A 26,911-nucleotide genomic window follows, 5' to 3' on the forward strand; every position below is an offset into this window, starting at 1 on the left:
CTCCGGTCTGATTCCCAGTCTAGGGCACAAGCCTGGATGGTGGGCTAGGTCCCCAGTAAGGGGACAGGTAAGAGGCAACCACACATTGATGTTTCTGTCCCTCTGTTTCTCCTTCCCTTCCCCCTCTCAAAAAAATAAATAAAACATTTTTTAAAAAGAAAGAATCTAAGAAAGTAGGGAGACAGATTACTCTGCTTCCATTTCCTATGAAGATTCCAAAGTGTTGTATAGAGAGTCATTAAAAGAGAGGCACGTAACTGAGCAAATAAAGGTTTTTTTAAAAAAAAATCAAGGGCCCTGGCTGGCATAGCTCAGTGGATTGAGCACAGGCCTGCCAACCAGAGGATCGCGGTTCGATTCCCAGTCAGGGCACATGCCTGGGTTGCAGGCCAGTTCCCTGCAGGCCAACTCCCAGCAGGGGACGCAGGAAAGGCAACCATATATTGATGTTTCTCTCCCTCTCTCCTTCCCCTCTAAAGATAAATAAATAAATGAAATATTTTTAAAAAATCAGATTCAGGCAAAAATATGTATATATAGTCAAAAGCATCCGGGAATACTGTGTTGGGCCAGAGACCTACACCAAGCTCTGCTGACATAGTTAGTTCTAGCAACTATGTCCCTCCCCTTTGTTCCGCTGGGAGTTTAAGTCAGAACACTAAAGAACTCATTTGTGTCTAAAACAATGAGATGTCCAAATAAAAATATAATGTCTACTGTTTATTAATTGCTTCATATGAGCGATAAACTAAGATACCATCTCATCTTGTCCTTACAACATGCAAAAAAGTAGGAATTAAAACTTTCCTTATTATATGAATAAGAAAACTGAAGCCAAAGAAGCTAAATTGCTTGATCAAGAACACTCATTTGACATTTGCTGAGCGGGGGTAATGCCCAGCCTCTCTGATCCCAAGTCAGGACTCTCAACTGTCAGCTTATAGTTTTAACATAGAAGGGTTATTGTTCACCTGTAGTGGTAAACAGGCAGATACCTCAGTAAGCATGGACCAGTAAGCACACTACCCCAATTGTCTTTTTCTTCACCCGTTTCATTAAAACCTGTTCATTGTGAGTGTATAACCCCTTTGTACTTCAGGTTCTCATGTATGAAAAGAAACAGTGCCTAATATTTTTACCCACTCTATAATTCTGCAGTGCTGTGATTATTATCAACAAGCCATTTGCTCTAAGTAGGGCATAATTGGAGACCCTGGTGACTTAAAGGGTAAACCAAGAGAATAATATTCAAACAGGCAAATTCTAAGGAAACAGGTAGCATTCTTAATTTCATGCATCTCTTTTTATTTTCATTCTCTCCCTTTCATCCTGAATTCACTGTTGTTTTTTTTAAATGTATCAATCTTGCCTTTCTTTCATCTTGTAACAGAACCAATACAATGCCAACTGGCCTTGCTTGCTCTACCCAGCATCCCCCACCTTGAAAACTAAGCCATCTTTGAATGAGCAAAACACGTGATGCCCAACCTCTGTGTGTTTCTATACCCCTAGGGGGGAATGCCATCTTCTCCCATTCCATGAGAAACTCAGACACAGCCTATTGCGTTACCTTGTCAGCCAAAAAATGTTTGCTGAGCATTGCTTTCTGGAGTTTGTTTTTACTACAATTACAGGTTGTCAAGGAACTTCAGAGTAAAAGGATGAGGTCCCATTTCATCCTTTTACCATCAGATTAAAATCTGAAAGCACTGGAGAGGGCAGCAGGCAACAGAGACTGTCATAAACTGCTTGGTGGAGAGAAGGGGAAACTTACACAACTACTGCAGAGAGCAGTTTATCAACATGATAGAAATTTGTGCCCTGGCCAGTGTGGCTCAGTGGGCTGGATTGTCGGCCTATAGCCAAGGGGTTGTGGGTTTGATTCCTGATCAGGACACATACCTAGGTTGTGGGTTCGATCCCCAATTTCTGGTCTGAGGGTGTACAGTTCTCCTATCTGGCACATTTGGAAAGCAACCAATTGATGTTTCTCTCTCCCATTGATGTTTCTCTCTCTCTCTTCCCCTCTCTCTAAAAGCAATGATAAAATGTCCTGGTGTGAGAATTAAAAAAAAATTTTTGAAAATATGCATGCCTTAGAACCCTACAATTTCACTATCATACATGTTCATCTGTACACATTCTGAAAATGTCCATGGTAGTACCACTAGTAACGTGGAAAAACTGTGACTAATTTAAATGTTCATTAGCAGAGGAACAAATTCATGAACAGTGGTGGATACAAATGGTGGAATACTGTTTTCACCAATCAAGATGAATGAGCCAGAGCGACATGTAACTACATGAATAAATCCTTTCCCCCCCCATTTTTAAATTGTTGTTCAAGTACAGTTGTCTCCATTTTCCCCTTACTACTACCCCCCAACCCAGCCATCCCCTAGAGCAAGGGGCATAAAGGAAAGAACATGAATAAATCTAAAAAGATAATAATGAGAGCAATAAAAACTAGTTACAGAATGCTACACGCTGTATGAAGCCATTTAAATAGTTTGAAAACATGTCAGACAACAGAATATTTTGTTTACTCACATATAGTTCAAAACTCTCAAGAAGAATTTAGAAGATAACAAACAGGAAAATCGATACTTCTGGGGAGGAAGTGATTGGGTTCATGGAGCAGAGAGCTTCAGTAATATTTATTGTCCCTAATTTTTAAAAATATTTTATTTAGCCCTGGCTGGTGTAGCTCAGTGGATTGAGCGCGGGCCTGCAAACCAGACGATCGCAGTTCGATTCCCAGTCAGGGCACTGCTTGGGTTGCAGGACAGTTTCCGGCAGGGGTCAGTTCCCTGCAGGGGATGCACCAGAAGCAACCATACATTGATGTTTCCTTCCTCTCTCCTTCCCTTCCCCTCTAAAGATAAATAAATAAAATATTAAAAAATATATTTTATTTATTTATCTTCAGAGAGAGGAGAAGGAGAGAGAGAGAGAAATATCAATGTATGGTTGCCTCTCATGTGTCCCCCGCTGGGAACTGGCGTACAACCTAGGCATGTGCCCTGACTGGGAATTGAACCACAATCCTTTGCTTCACAGGCCCGCACTCAATCCACTGAGCTACACCAGCCAGGGCTATTGTCCCTAATTTTTAAGTGGGTATTGTATACATGCTTATTCATTGCATTGTTTTTATAGTTTTTGCATGACTTAAATATTTTATAACAATAAAAGTAAACATTTTTATTCTCTAAATATCAAATTACATTATGAGAGTCAATAAATGTTTTCCAGTCACACACGTCCCCACCCCCACCCCAGCGCTGCTGCACCCCCAGTGAGAACAAGAATCATCTGACTCATCTACACTTACACTGGTTTCATCATCTAACATAATTTTAAGAGGCGACAATGAGCTTAACCAAGTACTACTTTATGGTGTTTACACCATTTCCCCCTGCCTTGTAGGGGAGCCCACATTTTCTGGGAAATGGTAGCAGCTAGAAGAGTAATCTAATTATCTGGTTGCTAGATTGTCCAACCTCAGCAAATTGACGCTGGGCTCAGGGCTGTTGAATGGAGCAACACTGGCTTTGTCAAAATAAAAATAAATTTGAAAAAAGCCTTGGTCAGCAGACCCCAGAACTCTCAAGTACACAGATTTGAAATATCCCTTGTCTGTATCATTCAGGTTCTTTCCCTTCCCGATATTGTTCTTTGTGTCCAGGCTGCCTGCTAAACGGCCGCCCCAAGGGAAACTAGAGGAGGAAGTTCTGTGTGGCCAGGCCTGCAATGCCTCTGTATTCCACTTGCCTGTGAATCTCCTCAGTAAACGGTTATTAAATACGGTTTGGTTCCCACTGCCAAGATTACAAGAATCATTTTATAATGGTTTGGCCTCCACTGAGAACTTGGACTCCATTTCCGCAGAGCACTACCATGACCTTGGCTCCCTCACTCTTGTGGCTGAGTAATGCCCAGCATTTTTTGCAAATATTCACAACCCAAGGACTCAGGGGTTTTTTCTCTTAAACTTACTTTTTTTCTTCCTCTTGAACTTACTTACTTAACTCCAATAGTCAGCCTCTTCTAGGCCACCTCCGTACATTACCCCACCCACCACACCTCCTCAACTACACATTTCATTACCATATCAGCTCATTTTACCTCTTTCACTCAAGTACTGTCTTGTGGAATGATTCTTGGGCAAGAGATCTGATTCATTAACTACATCACTTCTCTTTCACTGCTGACAACCCTGCTGTTTTCTCTCTCTTCCCTGGATGGGATTCCAGGGGACACCACCGAAACCCTTCAATTCCCTGGCATTTCTCCCTCCATTGCACTCCCTTAGCAAATACTGGCTTTCATTAAGCCCATATATCTGTCTTCTCTTTGGCTGAACCCAAGCAACTAAATATTGCTGCAGGAAAAAAATCACACAATTTGTTGAATGAAATCACTTTAAATACAACATAAAAATCTCAAAGAGAATTTAGCACTAATCTTAATTTTATTGTATCTTCTTACTAAGTTTTCTTTCTCAATCTCCAAGGTCACTATTTCATAATTTTTCTCTGCAGGTCTTAAGCTTCTCATCCCTCCATTTCTCCTTTGCATTACTTACAATGTAACATCTTGCCTGATATTTGAGAAAAGAAAACCAATAAAATAAAATTTTTCTTAATGGTCAAGTAAACGTATCCACAAATTCATATTTGTACCCACATGCTCTACTTCTTTTCTATTAAAAAGATAAACACACCCTTGCCTCTATTAATAGCCAATCTCTCCACTTGTGCTATTTATCACTTCCTATTTTGTCTTCTTGAGGATGTGCTTCTGGGGTGTATTAGTTATCTATTATTGCATAACAAATTCTTCTGAAGCATAATAGCTAAAACCAGTGAAGATTTAGTATTTCACATTTCCTCAGAGTCAAGAACCCAAGAGCAGCTTAGTTGGCTAAATAGGAGTCAAGGTCTCTCACAAGTTAGCCCACAAGTTACCTGAGAGCACAGTTGTTACATTTGCCTGATTCAGGCTGGAGGAACCCCTTTCGGAATAATTCATATGGTGTGGGGTCACTTTCTCCATGGCGCTTAGCTGAAGATGTCAATTTAACCACTACTTGGATCTCTGCATAGGCTCCTCACAATGTGTGACAGTTTGCTTTCCCTGTGAGTAGTGAGAGCGACAGAACGAGAGAGAGAGAGAGAGAGAGAGAGAGAGAGAGAGAGAGCAAGTAGAAGCTGCAGTCTCTTATAAAATAATTTGGAAGCAACCACACCATCACTTCTCTGGCATTTTCTTGGTCATTACGAGGTAATAGAAAAAAATACATTGTTTTTTGCCTCTGGTTCCTGGCAGAAAGCTCCTAAAATCATTGAAATTTCCTAAGTGATAAGAGTATTACAAGCATCTTTTATTTTAATATTTGGTCTTTGACCCCAGTTCTTGGCACAGGGTTCCTAAATCCCTTGGAATTTTCTGGGAATAACAGCATCTTTTGTTCTGATGAGGTGGCTCTTGGTGGGCTTCTAGATGGGACTGGTCACCAGAAACACTGAGCCACAATCAGAAGTTTGGAATTTCCAACCTAAACCCCCCATTCCCCAGAAAGGAGAGAGGAGATGGAAATGAGTTAATGATCAATCATGCCTGTGTGCTGAGGCCTCCATAAAAATCCCTGAAATATGGGCTTTGGAGAACTTCTGGGTTGGTAAATACCTGGGGGGACTGGGAGAGAGGATCCTCACCTTCCGTATCTCTTCCATCTGGGTGCTCCCTTATCATTTCCCTTCCCAAGTCCTGTGAGCCACTTCAGGTTCATTTAGCAAATTAAATGAACCTGAAGAGGGGGTCATGGGAGCCAATTTACACAGCCAGTTACTCAGAAGCACATATAACAACCTGGATCTGAGATCAGCTTCTGCACTTGGCGGGGGGCTGTCTTAGGGAACTGTGCCCTTATCCTGTGGGAACTGATGCTATCTCCAGGTAAATGGTGTTTGATTTGGGCTCAATTGCAGGACGCACAGCAGCTGGTGTCTCAGAAAATTGCTTGGTGTGGGAAATCTCCATACGTACCTGGTTTCAGAATTGTTGTGAATGTGGTAGTAGCGTGAGAGTAAAAGGAGAGACACAGGAAGAGGATTCAGGTTTGTCCTCAGTCACAAAGAACAATCCAGGTACAAATGGTTGGTCTACATAGGGTGTGAAGACCAAGAGGTGGGATCCCTGAGAGTCATCTTGGAGGCAGGCTACCCCATATAGTTACCACTGTGCAAACTACATTGTAGATATCTCTCTTCCTATTGGAGCATTGCCATCAGTACACAACATTGCTTCTACCAAAACAAACAAACAAAAAACTCCATGGGCTCACATTCCCCTTCAACTGCCACCTAATCTATTTGCCCAATCTCACCACCAAACATTGCAGGACTGTTGATAACCACTATTACCATGCTATAGCCCTTCTCGTTCATTCTCTAATCCTCTCTTCTGTTTTCTGGTCACATTAGTCCTCTGGAACCATTCTTGTCAAAGTCAGCAGTGTATACGTAAAGGAAGTAAATCAGCAATGATTTTATGTTGCCACCTCCAATGGGCCCTAATCAACCTTCATCTTACCGTAGCTGCTAGCAGCATTTTTAACTAACATTCCTCTTCTGGTTTGCATGCAGAAGTGAATTTAGGCTTCATGAGACTTGAAAGTTATGCAATTTTGACCACCCTATTTTTAAAAAGAATAAAAATTATAAGTTTAATATTATATGTGAAAGTAAATATTTATTTAAAATACAAAATCAATCACAAAAAATGCAAACAGTAAATACTCAAAAATGCCACCAACACTAAATATAAAATATAACACCATGCTTTATGCTTTTTTCTTACAGGTTTGGCTGCATATTTTTTGCTACCTCTCACGTAATATTGATTTTGATATATTATTTTCTAAAAGAATAGAAAGAAAATTTAGCTTCTCTTCTGGAATGATTGATCAAAAAATCTTTTTTCTTATTTTTATTTTACAAAAATCTGCTTTCCATTATAGCAGATTGATTAATCTATAGTGATTAATAGTGATAGCAATAGTGATTAATCTATAACTTGTTTAACTTAAGCACCCCTGTTCATTTTTTTCTTCTTTGCTACTATTTTTCACTAGGTATCATAATATAAGTACTCCTTATTTTTACAATCTTTATCCTCCACATTAGTATGCCCTTGGATTATTAAAAGGCCGTGTTCTTAAAGCAGAGAAAATACAAATGTTTCCACTGGCCCATTACTCCACACAAAAATGATATTAGCTTTTTAGAGTATATGCCAAGTTAGCAATCTGAGAGTATATTGAATCAAAGCTGAAATTTGTAGTGCCTCTAATGTGTAATGAAGTTGCACATTTTACCATGCATTCATTCAAGCATATGGGTTTTATAATTGAACTCAAGAGATTATATTTTGGATCCCCTTCTGCTCCAATAAAAATACCAATGTTTCTGTCCTTATTTGGAGACACAATTGGTCATCTGTTATAGCATGTAGATATGCTTTCATTACTCTGTTGAAAGAATAGTCATGATAACTTAATTATGCAAAATAACATCACTAAATAGCAGTTTATATTATATCCACATATGGTCATTTTGAAAAAATTACATGATGGTCTGAACTATCAGTACACAGAACGAGAATCATTGGGACAAATATGCTTTATGTTTTTGAGGAGACATGGAATTTAAAAGCATAAGCTTAATTTTAGTGTTATTGTTCTTAACCAGGCTTTTGAATAAATGCTCACACTTATGTGAATGTTTAATTTATGGATTTCAGGGATTCTCAAATTACATGCAGAAGCAAATATTTCTCAAAATATTACTTTTAAAGTATTTACTTATTTGTTGCAATTAAATATAGTTAAGTCACATCTGACAAAAGAGTAGAAGTACTCAGATAATTCATTACTTCCTTTAGACAACATTTAAATATTTTAATTAAAATTAGATATTTGGCTAAGTTTATACTTAATGGCTGCCATCAATGTGCAGTGTAACTTCAAAGGCTATGATATTATAAATTAAATTTAAGTGGTTTTAAGTTTTCTTTTCTTTTTTCGAAGTATATTTTATTGATTATGCTAATATAGTTGTCCCACCCACCGCCTTAGTTCAGGACCACAGATCATATATATAAGTTCTTTGGCTTCTCCATTTTCTATAATTGCTTAACCTCCCCTGTCTATTTTGTACCTACCAATTATGCTTCTTATTCCCTGTACCTTTTCCCCCATTCTCCCCCTCCTTCTCCCTCCATGTGATCTCCATTTCTGTGATTCTGTTCCTGTTCCAGTCATTTGCTTAGTTTGTTTTTGTTTTTGTTTTAGGTTCAGTTGTTGATAATTGTGAGTTTGTTGTCATTTTATTGCTCATATTTTTTAACCTCTTTTCCTTAGAAAAGTCTCTTTAACATTTCATGTAATACGGGCTCAGTGATGATGAAGTCCTTTAACTTGACCTTATCTGAGAAGCACTTTATCTGCCCTTCCATTCTAAATAAAAGTTTTGCCAGATAGAGCAATCTTGGATGTAGGTCCTTGTCTTTCATGACTTCAGATACTTCTTTCCAGCCCCTTCTCACTTGCAAGGTTTCTTTTGAGAAATTGGGTCATAGTCTAACAGGACCTCCTTTGTAGGTAATTCTCTTCTTTCCTCTTACTGCTCTTAAGATTCTCTGCTTACTTTTAATCTTGGGTAATTTAATTATGATGTTAATTCCTAGTTATTCCAACTGGTTTATCCACCAGCTGCTGCCTCCCCTGCCAGGTCCTCTTTACCCTGGTTTCCTGTCTCAGCCCCTCCTACCGGTCTGGGTAAATGTTTCTTCTTTAACTCCTGGTTGTGAGACCTCCATACAGTTCAATTTTCTGGCAGTTCTGGTCATTTTTTGTTTTTAAATCTGTTGTTGTCCTTCTTTTGGTTGTGCAGGGAAGCAAACTGTATCTACCTATGCCTCCACCATGGCCCAAAATCCAGTTTTAAATTTTCTTATGCTTATTGTTCTCATATGTGATCAAACCATTAATTGGGACAACCATTATAATAGTCTTCTAATCAATGTAAAGAAATTAACACTAAAATAATCAAAACCATCAAATGAAAATTTTGCATTTAAAATTATTTCCTAGAAAATTGCTTTTAGAATATTATGATAATTAGGGAATGGAGTGTTTATTTGCTATTTCAAGATGAAAACATAATAATCACTAAAATTTATTGAGCATTTACTTCTCTAAAGTGTCCATTTCTATGTGTCTCAGCATTCTATCTTCACAACAACCTTATGGGAAAGTACAGTTATTTTCCAAATTTCACAAAAGAATACACTGAGGCACAACAGGCCCTAAAGGATAAACCAAGATTCCAATCCATAAAGTCTGGCTCTTACTGGCCAACTTATATCATCTTTAAAAAGTCAGCACTGACTTGAAAGCATCTTTTAGACAACTTACTGTCATCAAGAAAATGCTAAAGGATGTCAAATTTGTTTTGTCTGACATGACATTGAATTTTATTTAAAAAATTATGCCCTGGCTGGTGCAGCTCAGTGGATTGAGCGAGGGCCCGTGAACCACATGATCGTGGTTCGATTCCCAGTCAGGGCACATGCCTGGGTTGCAGGCCAGTTCCCAGCAGGGGACCCACGAGAGGCAACCATAGATTGACGTTTCTCTCCCTTTCTCCTTCTCTTCTCCTCTAAAGATAAATTAAAAAATCTTTTAAAAAATAATAAATAAATAAAAATAAAAAATTACGAGACATGTCCAAAGTCTAACTCTGTTTGTATAATATAACACTCCTGCATACACTCAAAATAGCATATTGGTCCTTTGACTTTATTGCCATTTCTTCATAGTACTTCAAGTTTCAAAAACATTTTCCTCCTTTGTTCTCCAAGTTCAGCACCAGTTCTCTGCTGCACACCAACCAAGGAAGGAGAGTAGATATCCTCTAATTGCTCAGCCAAATATTTTGTGTAAATAATTGTATTTATTAAAATAACCAAATTGATTTTCTGTCTATAAGAAAAGACATTTTGAAATCTATATGCTTCTTGGTCGAAGTTTGTCAATAAAATGTTCAGTACAGTGGAGATTTGGAAATCATCCAATTAATTTGATCAATAGAAAGACAAACTCAATATATTCTATCCTAGAGATTTTTACCTCTTGTGAATTACTGTCTTCAGACTACATTAATACAATTAGCCTGATAATCACCATATCTCAATGCCACTTGTGTTGCACTGTTCACTCCTCCGTATTGGACACAGTTGGTAGACACCACAGGTTTCCTCAAATTGCGACCCTTTCTTACAGTTAGCGAACAGTTGAAAAGTTAAGTGACTACAAGACAGCTCAAGATAATGTATATTTAACTGAGTTGTAACTGATTACTTTCATCAATCTAATGATTATAAGGATTTACCAATTAATGTGAATGTTCTGTATTACTTTAATATTGATAAACAATTTTGACTTTAATTTTCCCACCAAATACAGAGGTTTGCCTGGGAATTTTTGACAGCCTCTATTTTACCTATTTTGAAACTGTGCCTTATTCAGTTTTAAAGCAGGAATTCTAAGAACTGAATGTCCAGTTAATTCTAAACACTGCCCTGACTTCGCAGCCATAGCAGTAATCGAGTGTCGCTCTGTTTCACTCCCAGGGGTTTTGTGACACTGATAACGTTCAAGAAATCTCCTACGTCTTGTTTCTCCTGTTTCCTGATAGCATTATAAATCATTCAAGGTCAAGTTTTGTGCTTTGAGCAAAATCCACAAATTATGTGTGATGAAGAGTCTACTATTATTTTAGGAATAGCTACCTTTTCCTAGGGAAATCTTTTTTTTTCATTTGAAGTAGAAAAAATATCAATCCACAGGATTAAGCCACGGCTTTTACTATAGTCATTGTCAGAGAAAGGATTTGAGCATTAATGTATCATTTTGGATTCTAGGAACTCAAATTTTTTTGAAGGAGAATAATCACCTATTTATGAATGTCAACTTATGAAAAATACTAAACGGTATGAAATGACTATATAGAGAATAGTCTAAAAATAAGAAGTAAAAGTGAGGCAATTGCTATTTTGCATGTATTCATGGCACTGTCTTATTATTTCACACATGAAGCTGATTGGTAACTTTTGAAAGAACTGATCTGGTCCCAGAAAATGAGAGTACCTAACAAATACAAGGAAATCCAATGTGAAATTTCTAAGCCTAATAATGTGCTGACTAGCTTTGGATGTCATCCTAGTTGCTTCTTAATGCTTTGTACAAGTCATCAAAAACTGCTCATACACCTATTGAGCCCATGATTAGAGACATATCCATGTAATTTGCCATGTCTTAATATTAAATAATATTACAGATCTCAATGTTTAAATCTTAACAAACCTTAACACATATATAAATCTTAGCATATGTACCATATTTATAATGTTAAGTTACAGAAGGAATACATACAGATTATATGAAAATGTGTATAAATTATTTACCTATGTAGAAATACTGAAATTTTTAAAGTACCCCTGATTTTTTGTATTAACATTTTGGTCCAATTTTGAGCCTGATTTCTGCTTCATTATTTCTGCTTTGTGGCCAAATTATGTCCAAAAATACCACATGAATCTTTTATCTGTTCTCATTTAAACTTAAAACACTTTTCCTTAATGTTTTAGATCCTGGTAAGTCATATAAATATCTTGTTTTGTTGTTATTTTTAACTTTTAGAGAGCCTGTCTCCGACCTATGTATAAGTGAAAGTCTGATTGGTCTACCTTACAGGTACTAGCCACAGAGAACTTTTTAAACCATGATCTAAGAAAGGAATGGCTATTTTCTAAATTATCTGACTCAGTAAGATACAAAATTTACTTGATATTTAGGAAAACGTGTTTGAATAACAAACATTTTCTATTTTCATTCTCAGCCTGAGTATAGTGCTAAAATAATGCTACCTGGAATCACTAAAATTCAAAGAGGAAAGAAAAGAAAAGGGTTTCTATGATTTAAATGTTTTAATTACATTAAAAATAAGGAACAAGAAGCATGGCATTTTTTCATAATATTACCCAAAATGCTGAGCAAAGGGAAAGGTGCAAAGGAAAAGCAGATATATTACTCAATGTAAGTATATCAAATTTACTACTAACACTTATTGAAATAGACACTGTAGTTATATAGGTCAGAGACCAAGCAGAAAGGCAGGCACCACCCTAGGTATTATAAACAGAAGACTTCCACAGAGAAAATGAGTGGCTTAGGTGTTGAAAGCCTGAGAGAGCGAAGAGGGAAAGCTGATCTGAAGACATCAACAATGTAGAAGTCAGCACATGGGAGCAGTGGTGACACCAGAAAGTAGAAGACCGAAGTAGAAGCCTCGTGGGATTGGGACTTGAAACTCTGAGAGTGGCTTCCCCGGCCACTGCTCAGATCACGGAGGCAAGTGCCCACAGCTCAGAGGTAGACCTCTCTCTGAGAGAGGGCGGCTCACCAGGACGCTCAGTCTGGTGTAGCCAGCACGTGAGGACAAAACTGATGTTTGGGAGGTGGGGAGTAGGGTGATTGAGAGGAAGCCCAGCTGATGTGTCTGCCAGTCACTGAGAGGCGTGCCCTGGTGCTCAAACCACTGGAAATCATGGACTAATGTTGGAAGCACTAAGAGATATTAGAAGCTGGTGCTTTCACTGTCTTCTGTTCCTGGAGACATACAGACTAAATGAAAAATGGATATGAAATCATTATCCCCTCCTCCTGCCTTCAAATAACCCCCAGCTCCAACCCCTCCTTCCTCCCAGCCACTGGTGATCACTGATCTCCTTTCTATTTCTGTGGATGTGCCTATTCTGGATATTCCATAAACATGGAATCACACAACATGCAGCCTTTATTATGCCATATTTCACTTAGCAAAATGTTTGGAAGATTTGCCCCTATTAGAAAGTGCATTAATACTGCATTCATTATTATAAATGAATAATAGTCAATATATTCCAACATCTGCCAATAATACTCCATATAATACTTCATATTGTATTTTGTTTATTTACCTATTAGTTGATGAACATTTGGTTATGTCCACCTTTTGGCTTCCATGAATAATGTTCCTGTACAAGTGTTTAGGTGAACATATGTTTTCAATTCCCTCGGCTATATATCTTAAGAGTGGAATTGCTGGATCTTACAGTAGCACTCTGTTTACATTTTTAAAGAATGGCCAAAATGTATTTCAAAGCAGCTGCACTACTTTACCTTCCCATCAGCAATGTGAGAGTGTTTCCACTTCTCCACATCCTTACCAACACTTATTATTGTGTGTCTTTTTTTATAAAAAAAAAGACACACAATAATATCACTCTGGGTGTGAAGAGTTACCTTACTATAGTTTTGATTTGTGTTTATCTAGTGTCTAATGATTTTGAACATCTTTTCTTGGGCTTATGGGTTATTTGTATATCTTTTTTGGATAAAGGTCATTCAAAACATTTGTCTATTTTTAATTGCATTGTCTTTTTTGTTGAATTGAAATTCTTTATATATTTTGGGTACTAGACCCTTTTCAGACACATGATTTGAAAGTATTTTCTTTCCATTTTGTGAGTTGTCTTTTCATTTTTAAAAATTTTTTTTTATTTAATTCTTGTTCAAGTACAGTTTTCTGTCTTATATTCCCAGCCCTACCCCCCCAGTGCTCCCCACCTCCCTCCCATTTCTGCCCCCCACCTTAGTTATTGTCCATGTATCCTATACTTGTTCCTGTAAACCCTTCCCCTTTTCCCTTCAAATTCCCTCCCCTCTTCCCTCTCATCACTGTCAGCCTGTTCCATATTTGAGTGTCATTGGTCATATTTTGCTTGCTTGTGATATCATATGGTATTTGTCTTTCACTGCCTGGCTTATTTCGCTCAGTATAATGCTTTCCAGTTCCATCCATGATGTTGCAAAGGGTAGGAGCTCCTTCTTCCTTTCCACAGCCTAGAATTCCATTGTGTAAATGTACCATAGCTTTTTGATCCAGTCATTTACCAATGGGCATCTAGGTTGCTTCCAACTCTTGGCTATTGTAAATTGTGCTGCTATGAATATTGGTGTGCATAGGTTCTTCTGGATTGATGTTTCAGGGTTCTTAGGATATACTCCTAATAGTGGAATTGCTGGGTCAAAAGGCACATTCATTTTTAGTTTTCTTAGAAAATTCTATACTGTTTTCCATAGTGGTTGTACCAGTCTGCAATCCCACCAACAGTGAACTAGGGTCCCCTTTTCCCCACAACCTCTCCAGCACTTGTTGTTTGTTTCTTTGTTTATGATGGCCATTCTGACTGGGGTAAAGTGGTATCTCATTGTGGTTTTAATTTGCATCTCTCTGATAGCTAGCGGTATTGAGCATCTTTTCATGTGTCTCTGGATCCTCTGTATATCCTCCTTGGAGAAGTGTCTGTTCAAGTCCTTTGCCCATTTTTTAATTGGGTTGCTTGTCTTCTTTGAGTGGAGTCGCTTCACAGGCCCATGCTCAATCCACTGAGCTATGCCAGCCAGGATGTCTTTTCATTTTCTTAATGATGTCCTTAGAAAAAACAAAATTTTTCAAAGGACATTGACTTGGTGTAGTAAATACATATATAGATGATGTATTGCAGAATTGTATTTCTGAATCCTATATTATTTTATTCACCAATGTCACCCCAATAAATTTAATAAAAAAAGAAAAAAGTTTTAATTGTAATAAAGTTCAAGTTATAGATTGTCTCTTTGATGGCTTGTACTTTAGGTATCACATCTAAGAAATTATCGCATAATCTAGGCTTTTTTTATTGTTGACATTATTATAGATGTCCTCTATTTCCCCCCTTTGCTTCCTCCACCCATCCCTCACCACTCCCCCAGAAAGCTTCCACATTCACCACAATGCTGTCTATGTTCACGGGCTATGCATATATGCATGTATGTTCTTTGGCTCATCTTTTCCAGTCCCCACTGAGATCTATCAGTCTGTTCCATGGAGTGGTCCTATTTTGTTCTATGTTTATCTTGTTCATTAGATTCCACATAAATGTGAGATCTTATGGTATTTGTCTTCCTCTAACTGATTTATTTTGCTTTACATAAGCCAGTCAGAGGAAAACAAATACCAAATGACCTTATAGTTTTCCTTCTTATATATCAGTCTTTGATCCATTCTAAGTAAACTTTTCCTATAGGGTATGAGGTAAGGGTTCAACTTTACTCCTTTGCATGTGGATAGTCAGTTGTCTGGTGCCATTTGTTGAAAAGTCTATTCTCTTTCCCCATTCTTTTTCAAGTTTATTTGACAAAAGATGTATGTATGTGGGGCTTTTTTCTTGACTCTCAGTTCCATACATTAATCTATAAGTCAATCTGTAAGCCAGTAATACCATGTCTTTTAAGTCTTATTCTTTTACAATTTTATACAGAGTATATAGAGATAAAATGATATGATGTCTGGGGTTTACTTCAAAATAATTCAAGGGTTGAAAATAGGAGGAGTGAGTAGGCATACCAGTTAGATAAGATTGGTCACATATTGTTAACTGTTGAACTTGTGATTTATGCACAGAAGTGCTTTGCACACTCCAATTTTTATATTTTCAATAACAAAAAATGAACAGAGTGTCCACAACTACCACAACAGTGCAGCTTTTAAAGAAGTAGGAGAATAACTTAAGTTTGTTTTTCCCATGTGGAAATTCTTTCCCAGCATATTTCAGGAAACTTTATATTTCTTATTCCCGAATCCTTGAAAATTGGTAAAAAAAAAATCAAAAAGACAGAGCAAAAGCCTTGCAATTCTCCTGTAAGATTAAGAGCTTAACAATCAACTTAGAAACATTACTAGTTAGAAGAAATTGCAGATGCCAAATAGAAAGCAAGAACAGTAAGGCCTGACACTGAAGGTGAAGGGTAGGGTGGACATTTCTGGGAACCAGGACAGGAGCACATTGGGGGGAAGTGGTTCTGATCGAATCCATCTCACTTTTAGTTGTTGTCACATTGTAAATGTTTTCCTGCCCCCACTGCTGCTAACAGCCAATCATTTTTGCAAATATATAAATATTAATAAGATTATTTACATAGCATACTTCATACAAATCCTGTAAGTGATGTTCTAAGAAATAAGTTTTGGAACCAAAATACACCCTTAAATTAGTTATTTTGACATGTCATTCTGTGTATTACTGTCAACCTTGCCAGGGAATTTGAATGTTATGTTATTTGCATACTACCTGATAATGTTCCCTCGCACTTCCCAGGGATTGGATGTGTACTGTGGTACAGTTCTTTGTAAATATCTGAAATGAAGAAATGAAAATAGAAATGGGAATATTCCAACAGGAATTCAGAAACTGATATAAAATCTGTATTAACAGAGGCAACTTTAATTTCAATTAAAAAATCCAAATCAGAGCAAGGAAACACAATACTATCATTATTAAACAGGAAAAGATTTATGGAGCAAGTAGTCATTCTAAAGTCAAATGACATTTGAACTGGTCATTCAAATACATGCTTATTATAAAGAAGCTTGTAGATACACTCTTAACAGTTTGATCTACATAGTTGAAAATAAATGGAATTTTTCTGGACTGGAATATTTATTCTTTAAAAAATGAACATTACATCATAGAAAGTTTTTGACCTATTACATTCTAGAAAGACAGTGGCCTAAAGCTAAGAAGCTTTTATAAATAAGTGATTACTCAGACTCAGTTAACAGAATCTTAACTCAGCAAGACTCAGAGACTCAATGGAGAAAAGACTTAGCAAAAGATTGGACTCTCTGTATTTTATGGAATGAGAGTTTTCAGAATGTTATTTGGCCATAATAGGAAAGGCTGATCCCTTAAGGCTAGAACAGCCAGAGACATATGAAATTTGGAAAGAATTTAAGTTCTAAAAGAAAGAATTAAGTGAATGAACCCTAGATTTTCAGCTTACAAGAGAGAAGTAGTAACACAGTCACTATTGTATAGGGAGTATTCTAAACAGTTCTTCCTGACCACCATGGAAAATCTGTGGGAAGGAGATGGAAGCAGTTTCACATGGACATAAGAAATAGCTATCTGAATATCAGGATGATAAATTGCTATTTAATTGTAGACATCTCCAGCTCTAGAGATGTTTAACGAGAGGCTGAAATCACTTAGTCTGAGTAGGGAAATCCATGTGTCTGAAGTAGGGAGGTTGGGCTCTCTGTGTTCTTTCAAAAGTATTATACTGTATATCGTTGTAAGAGTCAGAATTTGAGGTTTTATTTACTTGAGGTGATGAGCTTTTACCAGCTTAAGATTTTTCATTGTGCTGTGATTATTTAAGAAATAACCAATGTAGTTAAACATAAATGATCTTGAAATTTAAACCACAAGAAATACCAAATATGAAATTTTCTCTTCTTTTTTGTGTGGGGAGGTGCAGGCACACGTGGAGACACATGTGCAGGCACACGTGGCAGGGGGCATTGCATGATGTAGGGAAGAGGGGGTGTTATATGCCTATGTCACCAGCCCATGACTAGATCAATTCTTACAAACAAGTAGTGAGACTTTGAGATGAAAGGTTTCATGTGCTTTCCAAGAGAACAGTTCCTTCCTTATTAGTCAGGATGATGAACCTAAGTGACCATTTCATAGATACAGCTGACATTTTGCAAACTAAGAACAAGCATGCCCAAGCTATTTTATTTTCAAATGACTGCAAAGTCAAAAGATACTACTGTACCCACGAATATGCTTGCTTGGAAGAGAAAAGCACTTTCAAGTAAGAGCACTCATTTTTCACCTGAAAAGTTTTGACAGTTGAAGGTGAATTGACTGGCAATTTTTTTTTGTTTGTCTTTTTATACTTGCTGCTCTTTTACAGAGAAACTTAAAGATCAATTAAGTATATTATACTATGTTGAAATGGTATAGCATTTAACTAAAAAACTAAAAGTAATAACGCTTTTCAAGAGTGGAAAAGAGGTATAATAGCCTATTAGAAGTGGATTATTTGTATCATTAAGGGGAATGATTATGTTCTTTGAATGAGAAAACACACTGGAGAAACAGAATTTGATGGTGAACAAACATTTGGTTAATAGTTATGCAGCATGTATTCAAACACAAATAAAGATACATGTATGTGACCAATAGACAAAGGAATTTAAAGCACAGCTGCATATACCATTAAAACCAGTTATTCCTGCAGAACCTGTAACAAGATTTTGCATCAACTCCCATTATCATGTTAATACACATTTTTAAAACATATCAATTTTGAATTATAATGTGCCATTTCCTTTACTGTTAAGAGTGAAACTGCTGCCACTGGAGGATTTATACACCTGCCAGATGCTATGCAATTCTTCAGTCAAAACGCCAGGATCTCCATCACAACCCGTATGTACTCTCAGCCAACCATGGGACTTGAAACATACCCTGCCAATTACATGGAAACATACACAGTTGTGTGGGTGTGGAGACTGCTGGCGGAGCTGAGTGTGGGTGTACCAAACACATCTGTTCACTCACATACGCATGAACAATACTCCTTCTCTTCTGTTTTCCCCCTAATTATTGAATTAGGCACTGCCCAAATACTCAAGCACTAGTCTTAAATAGAGAACAGTAGAAAGGTATAAAGGAAGAACCCCGTATGGGTCAACATGTGTGATAAAAAGGAGATTACAGGATTTGGGGTTTGCTAGATTGAAAAAATTGACATATATTATACTCTAAAATTCTCAGTGAGATCTTACTAGGAACAGAGAAAAATATTTTCCTTTGAATGTTCTCAAGAAGAAGATAACAAAGTTAGCACATTATCTTAACCTTTTTTGGTATTGTCTTACCAGCCCAGAAAATGGGGACCCCAGGCACGCAGGCACACACTCACGACAAAAGGAGGGGGGCTGAGGTGGGGCAGATCTGCGTTGTCAACGAAAAGGGTGCCCAGTGCTTATTTGTATCTGGGACTGGGGTTAGCCAGAGACCTTTTTTTTCTAGATCACTTAAATTTCTACTTAGCAGGTTCCGAATTTTATCTTGTGTTCTCGTATTTTATATATGAACTTCAAGCCTCCAGACCCTCCATCAGCACCTAATTGGTGTCTCCTAGTCTGCTGTGATTTGGGGAATTGTGTTGTGTCTCACTATAATTGTGCCGAATGTCAGATAAAGGAGAACAGGTTTGGAGTGGGGCCCAGGAGGGCTCTGCAGTAACTCTGTGACAGATCTTTGTGAGGCTCTGAACGATCACGTAAATCCTGAATTTCAGTTTTCTCTCCTGGAAAACATGAGGTTGAACTCCCTGGTCTCTAAGTTCCTTGATAACTCAGGGAATTGTTCTGCTTCTCCAGGCAATTTTGTTGTTGCTGTTATTTTAAATCTCTGTTTATTTTTATTTTTAAAGCTTGCTGAATAACTGATCTCCTTTAGAAGTATTACTAGATCTTATTCTCTCAATTATTTAGGGGCAAGTTCTTTCCTAAGAATTCAAGTACAAATAGAAGCTTAACATATAGGTAGCACAAGCCACCCTTTTGTGGTAGTGACATATTTTTATCTCCCCAGAATGAAATCATCAGTAAACATGTGATACCTGGATGAGAAAATGGACGTGGAACTGAGAAGGTCAGGTAGTATCATGTATCAATCAGAAAACAGAATTTATATGTTAACATCTTTTTCATCCTTCACTTATTTTGATTTTGTTTGTTTAGTTTACAAATGAGAGTAAACATTGTCCCTTCCAAATTTAAATATAGTTTTCTAATCTATATGGACAGAAGATAAATTTTGTTAGAATTTATTCTATCTTAATTTGTTACTTGACTTCTTTAATATCCCATAATTAATAATAAAATAGAGTGATTTTAATAATAGGCGATTTTGTTATATGTGTATCTATCAATCTATATATACATACACACATAATATATATGTGAATGAGGCACTATATATACATACACACATACACAGGACATTTATTAGTAGAAGGATTATTTTGTGTTAAGTAGCTGTGTGCAATGAACCTGATTTCTTTCTTTTTACAACTTCCCCTTCTATTAAAGACTATTAAACTCAGGGCTTAGATCTGCTAGGCAGCAGACTCAGTAACAGTAAATGAAGTGCCCTGAGCTTACATCAGACTAATTAGTCTAAGGGATAAAAAAAAAAAAGGATGGGGGAAGGGCTTGGGAGGACTTTTCAGGTTGCTTGTGAAAGGCAGTTTGCTTAATTAAGCCAACCACTAATTGTTAAATATTTTTCAGGCATTAACAGAGCTACTCTGAGTGTAATTAAATTTTGATTTTAGTGGTATTTGCAGGGATTAAAGTCACAATCTGCTGAGGCACTGAGGTTAGTTAATATTCACTTCACTGCCACAGCTGTCCTCCATTATAATACAAAGGACAGGAAAAGAGACAGCAGAATGGGGTGAAGTAATGAGAAAGCTATTCATTCATCTGAACCAGCTCGGCACTCCACAGCCTTGTACAAATGAGTCTGAGCTGGATGACACACAACCAGGCGTTAAATCCGATTTAGTCCGGGACAATAAAGGGGTGTCTGAGCCCTGTGCATTTTTTATTTTTATACATGAGACCATGGAATGGATTTTTTTAAAGATAATCATATGATTATCATACGTTTCCATCCAAGTGATATTTCTGGATTTATTAGCTCGGCAGGATTCTGCCAGGATTGTAAACCAATTCCTGCTAAGCCATTATTTGTCCCAACTGAGTGTGAATGAACCCCGTGGAAGGTGGTGGTGACTTTAAATCCCTCGTAAAATGTACACTGGCAGGATTCATGTTTCAAGTTCCTTTTTTGGACTGAGGCTGCATCCCCTCAAAAACAAAATGCCCCGAGGAGTTATACGCACTTGAAATGGATAAAGCTTAGCATCCTGTGACTGACAAGGAATATTCCTAGTACTGACTCATATTCTGGGGTTTTCTGTGTTGTTTTTGTTTTTTGAAATGTATAACTTTAATCAGTGTCTTCCAGTTATTACTTCAAAAAGAGAATAGGCATCAAAAGAAATGAGCTTGTCCTCCCTTCCAACATCACCCTCCAAAATAAGAGTCTAACTTAGAATCTACTGTCATTTGTGTTCCATCATTACATTGGCTATTGATGGTGGAGTTTTCAGGATAACCCACAATCCAGGGTTCCTGCTCTTATTTGGAGGCCATCAGTGGTATTAAGCTGCCCCTATATGCAAAGTACCAGCCTTGGAACTACAATACAAGCTAGGGCTAGAGGTATTAATGTGAGGCATCTAATCACTTACATCCTGTATCAGTGAAAATCATTTTTTAAAAATCACCCAAAGAAAGGAGAGGGGAGGGGAGGGGAGGCGAGGGGAGGCGAGGGGAGGCGAGGGGAGGCGAGGGGAGGAGGGAGTACCAATCTAGCAAAATTTTATGTCAAGAGAATCTATTCATGAGACAATCTCAAAAACAAAGTGTTTTGTTATAGTCATGAAATCTCTTCTGTAATGTAGTTGAATTACCGTACTGTGAGCCCTACATTTGAGTTTGTCCTGTAGCAAAAATATTGTCTGGCTGTTTCTGCAGGCAGAAGAAGTAGAGAGGTGATGAGTGGATTACATGGCACAGTTACTTTGAATTTTAATTAATATTAGTGAAGTTTAATTCTAGTGTCAAAATGACCCTGGCCCAAAGGACAAGGTTACTTTTTTAAAAGGCTTTGATTTTTCATTTCACATGAAACCCCACTCAGCAACTGGGAAATGATTTCTATTGGATAAGTCAGGAGTCCCTACTGAAAAGGGCACAACACTGTGCTATAGAATGAAATTTAGCAGAAAGCAGCATTAACCATGCAGCACAAAAATGCTATGTAACTGTCTCATGATGCCCTGATCTCTTCAGTCCCTAAGTGACTAGAAGCAACAAGAACATGCTTGTCCTTCACTAGTTGTACCTCATGGCTACTGTGTGTGGCGTGACCCTTCCGTAGGACACTCTGGGTCAGAACCGTCCCTTGATGCCTTCGGAACAGCCCTGTGGCCACTTTTGCTTGCTCCCCTTTCTATAGTTTCTTAACTTAAGCTGCAGTGTTTCCTTTCAAAACTTTTCATCTTGGAAGATGAAAACAACTCTTTTTCTTCAACACTGTGCTTATTTTAGTAAATGAATAAAACAAACAAGCAAACAAACCAAACCAAACCCCTCACCCAGGGAAGGCATTTCTCTCTCCATCCTTTTTCATCATTAATCATACCTAGGGGTCACTATACACAATCCCAGATGAAACTCTAATTTTCCACACCATGTTAGTGATCAGTAGACATTTGGTCCTGTCCAAAATGTCCACAGAGACCTTTGGTCCACGCCAAACGGTTTTTGAAATCTGGTCCCATCAAAAACGTCCATGGGAAGCCCCGACCAATGTGGCTCAGTGGTTGGGGGTCGGGGGTCATATTGCAGCGCGAACGGTTTCCACCGGTTTGATTCCCGGTCAGCGCACATGTCTGGGCTGTGGGTTTAGTCCCCAGCTGGGCCCCAGGAGAGAGGCAGCCAATTGATGTTTCTCTCTCTCTCACATCAATAATCCACTTGTTCTTTTTCTCCCTCTTTGTCCATGCCTTTAAAAAATAAATAAATAAATAAATAAAATCATTTAAAAAAATGTCCTTGTGCATATGTGGTCCATGCCAAATGGGTCTTGCCTGTCAAAAATGTCCACAGTTAAGGCTCTGGCCAGGTGTCTCAGTTGGTTAGAGCATCATCCCCACACTCCAAGGTTACAGGTTCAATCCCTGGTCAGGGCACATGTAAAAATCAACCAATGAATGCATAAATAAGTGGAACAACAAATAGATGCTTCTCTTCTCTCTCTTCCTTTCTCTCTCTAAAATTAATCAGTAAAAATACATATATGAGAGGAGACTTTAAAAAACCCAGAATTGATTTATCAAAAATTCTGTATTTATTCTTATATGTTTAAACTTCAGTCACCTTCAAAGTGCTCTCCACTTGATGCAATACACCTATCAAGATGTTTTTTTCCACAGCTCAAAACAGCTTTTGAACTCATCCATTTTGATGCCTTTCAGTACTTCTGCTGTGTTTTGTTTCACCTCTTCCACATCAGCAAAACATTTCCCTTTGAGAACTTTTTTCACCTGGGGAAACAAAAAAGAGCCCCTTGGTGCAAGTGCAGGTGTATAGGGAGGGTGGGGCCCAGGGGTTATGATGGTTTTGGTCAAAAACTGCTGAACACTCAGCAGGGTGTGGGCAGATGGGCTCATACATCACCCATCATGAAATGGGCAAACGTGTTAAAAGAGTCTTCAAAAATAAATCACTGAAGCCAGATACAGCCTCTCACAATAACACCAACTGGTATACTGATACCGATGGGTTCCTAGTATACTCACCTAGCAGGGGAAGCCTGTACTACAAGGGGCCTGCCCTCCAGAAAATAATTTCTTTTGCGGGGGGGTCTCCCCTTGTATATGTTTTTTTTTAAGTCCTCACTTAGAAAACATCCTGGGCTCAAATAGCCCTAATGTTTATTTATACCTTGGTTTTCAGGATTAATACATAAAAATGCCTCCAAATTGTATTGGTTCAATAATTATAAACAGGACCAACTATCAAGGGCCTTCTGTCATGAACCAAATATCTCCATGGATGTTCTGGACAGGACCAAATGTGCTGCAAGGCATTTTGGTTGCAGTCTTGAGGCCCTTCTCTCTACTACCCTTGCCTGGGGTAGAGGGAATGCACATTGTTTGCTTTAGGGTACTTGACCCCCAATATATTATTCAAATAAATATATATACATGAGAACCAAAATCTCCAATGATTTCCATGTGTAATGCTAATAATTTTTGCTGTCACTGTCCCTCAGATGCACAGAGCTTTTAGTCTCAAGAGATGAAGCCTAGATGTGTTTATGCTAATTAGCCCACAATTCTCTGTTGGTTCCTGACAAAGGACAACTGTGGATAATTTCAGAATGGTTGTTCAGAAAAGGGCATTATTATACATTACTGTGGAAAACACCAAAGCTAGCTAGCCAGCTACTCACACAGCATAGATAACAGCCATCTCTATGGCTGCTAAAGAAGTATGCTGCAGTTACACTGAGGCACCTTCTCACAGACAGGATTGAAATGACTCTGGTCCACATTATCCAAATTCATGAAAGAAGATTTCCATTCTGCCTATGGAAACACAAGCCTGTCCACTCTCTGATTTGCAATTACCGGCATGACACAATGAAGCTGTTACACTTAGCAAATAGTTTGTTTGACTGATAATTTTAAGATCTGTTCCAGCCAAACTGATATATCAGGAGTTTACATCAGTGACAAAGGCAGTCATCAGCCCACACAATTACCAGTTCTTTTTCATTGTTAATCCTCATCCAAGAGTTTGTTTATTGCTTTTAGGGGAAGAGGAAGGGTGGTGGGAGAGAAAGAGAAGAGGGGGAGACACACACACACACACACACACACACATACACACATATATCCATGTGAGAAACAGCTGCCAGTTGCCTCCTATATGCAACCTGATCAGGAATCGAACACAGAACTTGGGTACATGTCCTGACTGGGAATGAACCTGCAACCTTTTTGGTATATAGGACTACGTTCCCCCCAGCTGAGCCAGCCACCTGGCCAGGGCACCAGTTCTTGAATCAAAATCAATTTGGAAACTAAAGCTTCTAAGAGACCCGCCCCCACATTAAAAATACAACAAACAACTCTGCTCTATTCCCCACATCCACCCCCAAATTCTAAAATAACATTTTGTGGCAGGTATTATTTTTACTATCATAGTAGTTTGTTGAAGAAATAAAGTTTAGTTTAGGATAAACCAAGCTGAAAACAAACTCAAATAATTCCAAGAATTGATTCATTTTATAATCTCTTACTCTTTTCTGGAGCTTGGCATTTGAAAGTCTCCCATTTTTCTTCAACGTCACCGATTACTCTTGATAGATATAAAAACACCTTGGGAAATGTTTGGAGTACTGTTAGTACTTCTTTTCAAATTAATTGTTTTATATTCAAAATAGAAACGTGTTTGGTATCTTTGTAAATTTATATTTGTTTGATTCTTCAAATTGTCTAACACAATCAACTGAGAGCTGGGAAGTATCATTATTCTGTGTGTTGTATATGATTTATTAGATTATCCAAAATGCTTTGGGGGTGTTTTGAGAAGTTTCCCTTAGAGGCTTTTATAACAATTATGTCATGTACTAAAATGTAGGCCAAAGTCACGCAGAAAATTCTTAAGAGTCTGAAGCTGCAGCTGAATCAATTTTTTTCAAGCCAGTGATTTCATTCTTACTAAGATGTTTCTCGCTGTACTCTAAAAGGAAAACCTCCATCATTGTCAGGATGACAAGTCATATACGTTACTTCTTGTTTTGCGTCTAGGGTAGGTGTGGGGGAGGCAAAGTCGTGTAATTATGTGTCAGCCAGGTTGTATGCTCTCCCGCTATTTGTGTGATACAATTATTTATGCCATGCGCTCTAGACTTTGCCTTCCTAACTCAGGACTCTGTGCTTAGAAGACCATAGCCATTAAATAACTGCAAACAGCACAATTTGAGTCTTCGGGCCACCCTGGGAGATCAAGTTAAAAGATTTCAGACTGCCAGAAAGCAAATGCTTATTTAAACACATGTATGATACAATTAAGGGAGGACTCTAGGGAAATTATTTAAAGCATGTAAGAATCAAAGAGACTCGCTTGAACAAGTATAAAATCTCTTCTTAAATAAAAGCTTTTCTTGGCTTTGTAAGAGATCATATTTGAAAAAATGGGGGGCATAGAGATTATAATTCATTCTAGAACCATATAGCATAAGTAAAAGAATAATAAAAATGATAAATTGGGCAATAAAAAAGATTACAGAAATAATGCTTTCACATATTGGGCATTCATTAAATTGACTTCTCAGTGTAATTACTTTCACATTTCTACTTCTGATTCAGTACAGATTTTTGGATCATTAAATTAGATAGTAAATATTATATATTTTTCAAGAAGGTAATTTATGGTCTAACAAATTCTCCAACAGAGAGTAAAAAAATGTCTTATCATCAAACTGGCATTTTCTGCAGTAAATTTTTGGACTTAAAATCATTCTTTAAAACCACTTTAACAAATACATATCATGCAACCACTACATAAAATATTTTGTAGTGAACTAGCACATAATTGGACATACAACAATTATTTTCCATGCCTTTGTATTTCCATAGGATTTTTAATGCACTCTATATATCATATGTTTTTGTACACTCTGTATATGTTATACATCATATAATAATTATTTTGGGTATGAGTTTGTACCCCCACATAAATTTCAATGGCACTCTGACCACCTACAAAAAACTCACAACTTAGGGAAAGAAACATATACAACTAAGCAAGGATTAAAAAAAAAATGCTATAAGAAAACAGATAAAGATTCGATTAAGCCCTCCTGAGGAAGGTAGAAAGAAAGGCTTTAAGAAATGAAATTTGATGTAGGTTTTCAGAATACACAGATTTGCCAGAGAGTGAGATAAGGAGAAACATTCTGGGCAAGAGAACAGAACCCAGCACAGCCATGTGGGAGTTCGCAGCCTGGACCCTCTGTAACGGAGCCTTGCTAGTCCCACAGAGCTTTGACCACCTGGGAGCTTTCTGGAAATGCAGAATCTGAAACTCCGTCCATGAACTTCTGAATCGGAACCTGTATTTTAGCACCATCCTCATGTTGCTTGAGTGCCCACGAAGGATTAAAACACAGTAGTGTAGAACACTTACGCTGTTGGAATGGCGGAAGTCCCGCTGCTGGGAAAGGTGGACAGAAGTGACAGACAGGACAC

This window comes from Sturnira hondurensis, unplaced genomic scaffold (genome assembly GCF_014824575.4).
Source record: "Sturnira hondurensis isolate 20B ecotype Veracruz unplaced genomic scaffold, ASM1482457v3 Scaffold0001509, whole genome shotgun sequence".
In the NCBI taxonomy this organism is placed as follows: Eukaryota; Metazoa; Chordata; class Mammalia; order Chiroptera; family Phyllostomidae; genus Sturnira; species Sturnira hondurensis.